Here is an 8421-nt window from a genome sequence, read left to right on the forward strand (position 1 = left end):
AACTTTTCAAATATGTTACCTTCTATTGTGGCATAAACACAACCAATCAAGATGTTTTCATCTGATTGTCAAACTATAATTTCAAAGGGCTCCTTCATAGGCCACCTACACACATTTATCCACTTGCAAGATATTTCCAGCTTCCAAATAGTGTTGAGTGGAAAGAGACATCTGTTACACAAAACACCAAAAAGTTTAATGTCAAATTTGGCTATTGTCAGTAGGGTAGATTTTATGTGTCCACTGCTGTTCCCGCGCATTTCGGTGCTGGCCAATCATCTCTGCCTTGGCAAAATGTCAGTGTTCTCGTTGAACCACATCGCATTTGAGTGTAGGCTATACCATTCTTTTTCAAGTCCATTCGCTCATTTGTCATGCCTCTGACATGCAGTAATCAGAAAAAGTTGTGTAATAGCCTACAGTTTTTTTTTACATTTTGTTTTAATTCTTGTGAATGGCTCATGTTTCACCTTGGCTCTATCTGCTACATGATCTATGTTTGTGGAGCGTCACGGCGAAGCTTTTAGCCGACAGAGGTGCCACTGGGAATGAACAAGCAAAATATTTTGCACCCCTGCCTTATCACAGGGCGGCATCAGCGCTCATCTAAAAAGCCCATATGCCACTGGTTGAGAGAAATTGTAATGGTTTTTGTGCAGAATTACATGAGGTTTTATGGGTTGTTGTTGAAGGTGGGTCTTGGTCAGTTTAGCTCAGAAAATGCCGCCCTCGTCCATGTGCTTCCATAGACGGCCGCATAAGAGTTCTGTATTACTATCCAAGTCTGAACCCAAACAATTCGAGCTTCTACTTCTAAAAATGCATCTTTCCAGAAACAAGTCTCTCACTGTTGCCGCTTGCTATAGACCACCCTCTGCCCCCAGCTGTGCCCTCGACACCATATGTGAATTGATTGCCCCCCATCTATCTTCTGAGCTCGTGCTACTAGGTGACCTAAACTGGGACATGCTTAACACACCGGCCATCCTACAACCTAAGCTTGATGCCCTCAATCTCACACAAATGATCAATGAACCTACCAGGTACAACCTCAAATCCGTAAACACGGGCACCCTCATAGATATCATCCTAACTAACTCGCCCTCCAAATACACCTCTGCTGTTTTCTATCTCAGCGATCACTGCCTCATTGCCTGCATCCGTAATGGGTCTGCGACCAAACGACCACCCCTCATCACTTTCAAACGCTCCCTAAAACACTTCTGCGAGCAGGCCTTTTCAATCGGCCTGGCCGGGGTATCCTGGAATGACATTGACCTCATCCCGTCAGTAGAGGATGCCTGGTTATTCTTTAAAAGTGCCTTCCTCACCATCTTAAATAAGCATGCCCCATTCAAAAAATGTAGAACTAGGAATAGATATAGTGCTTGGTTCACTCCAGACCTGTCTGCCCTTGACCAGCACAAAAGCATCCTGTGGCGTTCTGCATTAGCATCGAACAGCCCCTGTGATATGCAACTTTTCAGGGAAGTTAGGAACAAATATACACAGGCAGTTAGGAATGCTAAGACTAGCTTTTTCAAACAGAAATTTGCATCCTGTAGTACAAAGTCAAAAAAGTTCTGGGACACTGTAAAGTCCATTGAGAATAAGAGCACCTCCTCCCAGCTGCCCACTGCTCTGAGGCTAGGAAACACTGTTACCACCGATAAATCCACTATAATTGAGAATTTCAACAAGCATTTCTCTACGGCTGGCCATGCTTTCCACCTGGCTATCGCTACCCCGGCCAACTGCACCCTTCACAGCAACCCGCCAAAGCCCCCACCATTTCTCCTTCACCCAAATCCAGATAGCTGATGTTCTGAAAGAGCTGCAAAATCTGGACCCCTACAAATCAGCCGGGCTAGACAATCTGGACAGTGTCTTTGTAAAATTATCTGCCGAAATTGTTGCAACCCCTATTACTAGCCTGCTCAACCTCTCTTTCGTATCGTCTGAGATTCCCAAAGATTGGTAAGCTGCCACGGTCATCCCCCTCTTCAAAGGGGGTGACATTCTAGACCCAAACTGGAACAGACCTATATCTATCCTACCCTGTCTTTCTAAGGTCTTCGAAAGCGAAGTTAACAAACAGATTACCAACCATTTCGAATCCCACCGTACCTTCTCCGATATGCAATCTGGTTTCAGAGCTGGTCATGGGTGCACCTCAGCCACGCTCAAGGTCCTAAACGACATCATAACCGCCATCGATAAGAGACATTACTGTGCAGCCATATTCACTGACCTGGCCAAGGCTTTCGACTCTGTCAATCACCACATTCTTATTGGCAGACTCGACAGCCTTGGTTTCTCAAATGATTGCCTCGCCTGGTTTACCAACTACTTCTCTGATAGAGTTCAGTGTGTCAAATTGGAGGGCCTGTTGTCCGGACCTCTGGCAGTCTCTATGGGGGTGCCACAGGGTTCAATTCTCGGGCCGACTCTCTTCTCTGCATACATCAATGATTTCGCTCTTGCTGCTGGGGATTCTCTGATCCACCTCTACGCTGACATCACTATTCTGAATACTTCTGGCCCCTCTTTGGACACTGTGTTAACTAACCTCCAGATGAGCTTCAATGCCATGCAACTCTCCTTCAGTGGCCTCCAACTGCTCTTAAATGCAAGTAAAACTAAATGCATGCTATTCAATCGATCACTGCCCGCACCTACCCGCCCGTCCAGCATCACTACTCTGGACGGCTCTGACTTAGAATACGAGGACAACTACAAATACCTGGGTGTCTGGTTAGACTGTAAACTCTCCTTCCAGACTCACATTAAGCATCTCCAATCCAAAATTAAATCTAGAATCGGCTTCCTATATCGCCACAAAGCATCCTTCACTCATGCTGCAAAAACATACCCTCGTAAAACTGACCATCCTACCGGTCCTGGACTTCGGCGATGTCATCTATAAAATAGCCTCCAACACTCTACTCAACAAATTCGATGCAATCTATCACAGTGCCATCCGTTTTGTCACCAAAGCCCCATACACTACCCACCACTGCGACCTGTACGCTCTTGTTGGTTGTCCCTCGCTTCATACACGTCGCCAAACCCACTGGCTACAGTTTATCTAGTCTCTGCTAGGTAAAGCCCCACCTTATCTCAGCTCACTGGTCACCATAGCAGCACCCACTCATGGCACGCACTCCAGCAGGTATATCTCACTGGTCACCCCCAAAGCCAATTCCTCGTTTGGTCGCCTTTCCTTCCAGTTCTCTGCTGCCAGTGAATGGAACGAACTGCAAAAATCACTGAAGCTGGAGACTCATATCTCCCTCACTAGCTTTAATCACCAGCTGTCAGAGCAGCTCACAGATCACTGCACCTGTACATAGCCCATCTGTAAACAGCCCATCTATCTACCTCATCCCCTTACTGTATTTATTTTATTTATCTTGCTCCTTTGCACCCCAGTATCTCTGCTTGCACATTCATCTTCTGCACATCTACCATTCCAGTGTTTAATTGCTATATTGTAATTACTTCGCCACCATGGCCTATTTATTACCTTATCTCCCTTATCTTACCTCATTTGCACTCACTGTATATAGACTTTTTGTTTTATTTTTTTGTACTGTGTTATTGACTGTATGTTTTGTTTATTCCATGTGTAACTCTGTGTTGTTGTATGTGTCGAATTGCTATGCTTTATCTTGGCCAGGTCGCAGTTGCTGTTGAGAACTTGTTCTCAACTAGCCTACCTGGTTAAATAAAGGTAAAATAAAAATATTAAAATAATCCTGCCTAATGAGCGGGCCGGCCCTGTTTAGAGTGTAGGTACAGGGTACGACTGCGGTAAAATAAAGCTATACATAATTAAGACAAGCACACAACTCAGAATGGAGTCTATTTCAGAAAAATAAAGCAGTAATCATTTGTAGCTCAAACCCTTCAGACTTTATAGACGTTTTTGTGAGAAGAACCGTTTTCAGGATCTGCCCTGGTCTCTCAAGCACTGCTCTAGCTCAGCCCCCATTAGTCACACAGGCTAATGGTTGGTCTCAATGGATGCAGAATAAATAGACTCATGCAATGCAGCTCAAACACTCCATTTTTCAAAGGGGTTGGAAGCACTAAATCACGAAAATGATACTGTGGGATTCAAGGCATTTTGAACACATGAACCCCACCTCTTTCTTCAACACAGAGTCAGCATCACAGTCAGTAAACCAGAGGGCACTGGATGGAGCATTGTCTAAATGTGCAGGGATTGACGGTAAGGATTGTCCTATTGCCTCCTGGGGAAAGTGAACTGACCAGTCACGTAAGTTAAGCCTGCTCTGAGGTAGCCCCACTGCTCTGAGGAAGCCCCACTGCTCTGAGGTAGCCCCACTGCTCTGAGGTAGCACCGTTGGGCCGGTGATATAAAAAAGTGAATTCAAGCCAACTGAAACTAACTCCAGTAGTCCTAACCTAAAACAAATCTTTCTGGTTCCTCTACATTTAAGTGTAGTGAAAGACTGACAATGTATGGCAGTTAGGCTAGTTGAGCCTGTTCTGAGATTTCTTTTCCATAACAACCAAAATACATGAGTCCACCCCTATGTGTAGTTAAAAGGCACTTCTGAGTATAAACAGCTCATTTACATTTTCAGGCAACTGATCCAATCTTCAGGTAACCAAAAAAATACTCCTGACTTGCCCGATGGGCAGGTGCCTTTCAGACTTTAATGTAAATCCCTGATGTGCATGAAGCACGTGACCTACGACCTGTGTCGTCTTTGGGTCGTCTCCACGTCTGGCTTCACCATGCAGTGCACACATTGAGAATAATTAGTAGTGGGCAAAAACATCCATCATTCTGTATGAGCAAGGCACTTGAGAATGCAATCCTTGTCATAGCTCATCATCTCTCATATTACATCATGATCATAGCCCGATCTACCATCAGTGTGCAATAACTAGGCACTCAGTCAAGGTTCAAATGTTCATAGTTCAATCTTAGATGAGCAATCAGCATCCCATAACTAGGCAGCATAATAGGCATCCCATAACTAGTCATCAATCAATGTTCAAATAGTTAGGTCGCAGACACGACATAAACACCTTACATAAATGTACACTTTAAAACATTTCACAATGAAAAAGTCCAGTGAGCTTCGATATGGCTGTACTTATAATTGGGTAATTGTTCAGCTGACATGGAATACTCCATCAACCCAATGATTTCTGCTCAGTGTAAAACAATTTTCAACTTCAATATTGAAGTTTGCCTTTGCAACACAGATAGCTGAGTTGATCAAACAAGAGCGTATAATTTGCTGAGACTGACAACTTTAGAATACTCTGTTGGCTGAAAATATATGTCTCATTAACATATTTCCCAGTCTGCTACCACTGAAATAACAGCCAAGTCTTGTCATTGTTGATATACCCTGTATGGTTGTGATGTCACGTCCTGACCTTAGAGAGACGTTTATTTTCCTCTAGTTTGGTTAGGTCAGGGTGTGATGTGGGGTGGGCAATCTAGTTTGTCTATTTCTTTGTGTTGAGCTGAGTATGGTTCCTAATCAGAGGCAGCTGGCTGTTGTTGTCTCTGATTAGGAATCATACTTAGGAAGCCCTTTTTCCCCCCACCTTTAGTTGTGGGATCTTGTTTTTGTGTAGCTGCCTTTGAGCAGCCCCAGAACGTCACGTTTTCGGTTTGCTCCTGTTTGTTGTTTTGGTGAATTTCATTTTCATTAAAAAGATGTGGAATTCCATGCACGCTGCGCCTTGGTTTATTTATGATCTTGAGTTCGAAGATAGCGATTGTGACTTGTGGTTAAATAAAAAGCAACAGATTTGGTTTCCTTCCCTGTTTCGGCAGCCTCCCTGAATCTCCATCCGACACTCTAAAATGTAGATGACTGCCTTTAGCAAATTCTCTTCTTACCAGTGATAAACAAATAATTCACCAGATTTGTCAGTTGTGTTTGATCTGATCAAATGCCACTTGTCAAAACAACAGGGTTCTTGGCGCATATGCAGTTGATAATGTGTTAGTTAAAAAAGAATACAAGTAATCTGAGTACATTAGCTTTTCAATGGATCACAAACTGTTTCTGCATATTGATAAAAAAATAAATAATTGTACTATCAATGGAACTAACAGAAATTGTGAAAACGGGTTTGCCCTGTCTACACTAGTGAGATTGTTGTATCTGTTTATCTGGTCTGTGGTTACTCAGGCCAGGTTTCATAGAAGCCAGAGTCTTGTCGTGCCTGGAGAAATAGTTATAACATTCCATTTCAACATGATACTGATATGAGAGATTGACAAAACAGCGTTGCGTTTCCCTTTAAGTTGCAGCAGTATCAGTTAGGTAGCAGGGCAGTAGCAGTTAGGTAGCGGGGCCGTATTAGTTAGGTAGCGAAGCTGCAGCAGTTAGGTAGCGGCGCTCCAACAGTTAGGTAGCGGGGCTGCAGCAGTTAGGTAGCAGGGCTGCAGCAGTTAGGTAGCGGGGCTGTATTAGTTAGGTAGCGGGGCTGCAGTAGCAGTTAGGTAGCGGGGCTGCAGCAGTTAGGTAGCGGGGCTGCAGCAGTTAGGTAGCGGGGCTGTATTAGTTAGGTAGCGGGGCTGCAGTAGCAGTTAGGTAGCGGGGCTGCAGCAGTTAGGTAGCGGGGCTGTATTAGTTAGGTAGCGGGGCTGCAGTAGCAGTTAGGTAGCGGGGCTGCAGCAGTTAGGTAGCGGGGCTGCAGCAGTTAGGTAGCCGGGCTGCAGCAGTTAGGTAGCGGGGCTGCAGTAGAGGTTAGGTAACGGGGTCTTTCACCTATCCATTAATTGTCTGTATTTACCCTAACCATTAAAGAAGAACCAGAAGAGCCTGTCTCGGTCCAGCCTCCCATCAACTCTTTGATATACAGGTGGAACAGGAAGCCATCATTGCTTTTAAAGCTATGTGCCGGGCTATTAAAGCGCAAAGCCCTGCAATGGGACGATTGAAGTCTGGTGTAAAATCTCAACTTATACTGTAGATCTACAGAGACATCATGAGAGCCGCTGCAGCCGTCCTATTGGTCCTCTGTCTCCTGACCATCAGTCACGGTAAGTTACCATCATCTGAAACATGCTTGATGAACTTGGAATTGATCAAGATTTTATTGGTGCAATCTACTCATATGTCTCTGTCTCTATAGCATGGGACAGTCAGGAGCTAGTGGACATCAAGAATCTGATGCAGATTGATGTAGGGCATGGCAAGTGGTTGCAAAGGACACAAGTAAAATTTCCTACTACCCGGTAGGTGATAATTGGGTCTGCCTGTCTGGTTCCCTGAATCATATCACTGTAGGACCAGCATGGATCTGGGGTATCAACAAGGCAGACTCAATTCACAAGTGTGTGGCTGGTAACTGGGTGCAAGCTGCATGCAGGTAAGTGGAGAGCATTACTCAATATTTATCCAGAGGACACCTGCTTCTTAGCTTTCCTGATACCATCAGGGTGTTGAAAAAATGATGAATGTTTTACAATTTTAACATGTAAGTCATTTGGCAGAATTCACAGATACGTGCTCCCGTTTGCTTGTCTGTCCGTCTGTCTTCGTTGTCTTCAGGCCTTCTGAAGCAGGTGGATGCTGGAGGTGTTCAGTTTATTGTTGGACGATACTCCATACTGTCGGACACGCACAAGGGACCAGACACCCCTTCCAAGGACAAGAGTGCCAGGAAGTATGAAGTACTACAGTTGTGGACCCTTTGGCTGCTGGGCAGTCAAGAATGATGATATCTAATTAATGAGTGTAAGATCTGGGAAAGAGTGTGAGAGCTGGCGTAGAGTAGTAGAGGATGGAGAGTGTCAGTTATTTTAAAACTGTTTCATATTATAACTGTTGAAATTGTCCTAAAACCCTGATTAAATCTGTTTGTTTCCAGCTGAATCAAGACTGCCTAAACAACGGGTGGAGTCCCATTGACGGCAAGCTTTTTATGATTGAGGTGGCAACTGATGGTAGTGGGGTCAACTTTTTGGGTGATGTTTATACTAGGTAAGGTTGTGTTAGGTTCTGAACAAACAGAGTAAAAACTCACGAAAAGCTCAAACTAAGTTCATTCACCCACTGGGTTAAACAACTGCAAAATACAAAAACATGATTGCACATACACATATATTTTTGTCCTCCCACTAGCCGGAATCAACTCCTTGCACATCTAGACAGCCAATACATCTCTGTTGCTAGTCAAGAACTTGTTTGGTTCCTCTCACTGGTGTAGTCATGGCCCCGCCTGACGCTAAAACCTTTGTGGTCTGTTCCTTCTCACTCCAACTGACCTGTGACCTGGGCCGAATTCCTCTCTCCTCCTTAATCCACACCTGTCCTCCCTTATCTGTGACTGAAACCAGACATTTGCCCTGTACTTCCCCCCTTAGGATACATGAGATTCAACAATAACATGTTTGACAGAATGTAAACTTTCTTC

At 44.4% G+C, this 8421-nt stretch overlaps 1 pseudogene; it reads left to right on the plus strand.

Moving 5' to 3' along the window:
- The first annotated feature begins 6990 nt into the window (after positions 1–6990).
- On the plus strand, positions 6991–8155 carry LOC106576608 (fish-egg lectin-like; annotated as a pseudogene).
- The last annotated feature ends 266 nt before the right edge of the window (positions 8156–8421 follow it).

The sequence above is a fragment of the Salmo salar genome, chromosome ssa17, assembly GCF_905237065.1.
Source record: "Salmo salar chromosome ssa17, Ssal_v3.1, whole genome shotgun sequence".
Classification (NCBI taxonomy): Eukaryota; Metazoa; Chordata; class Actinopteri; order Salmoniformes; family Salmonidae; genus Salmo; species Salmo salar.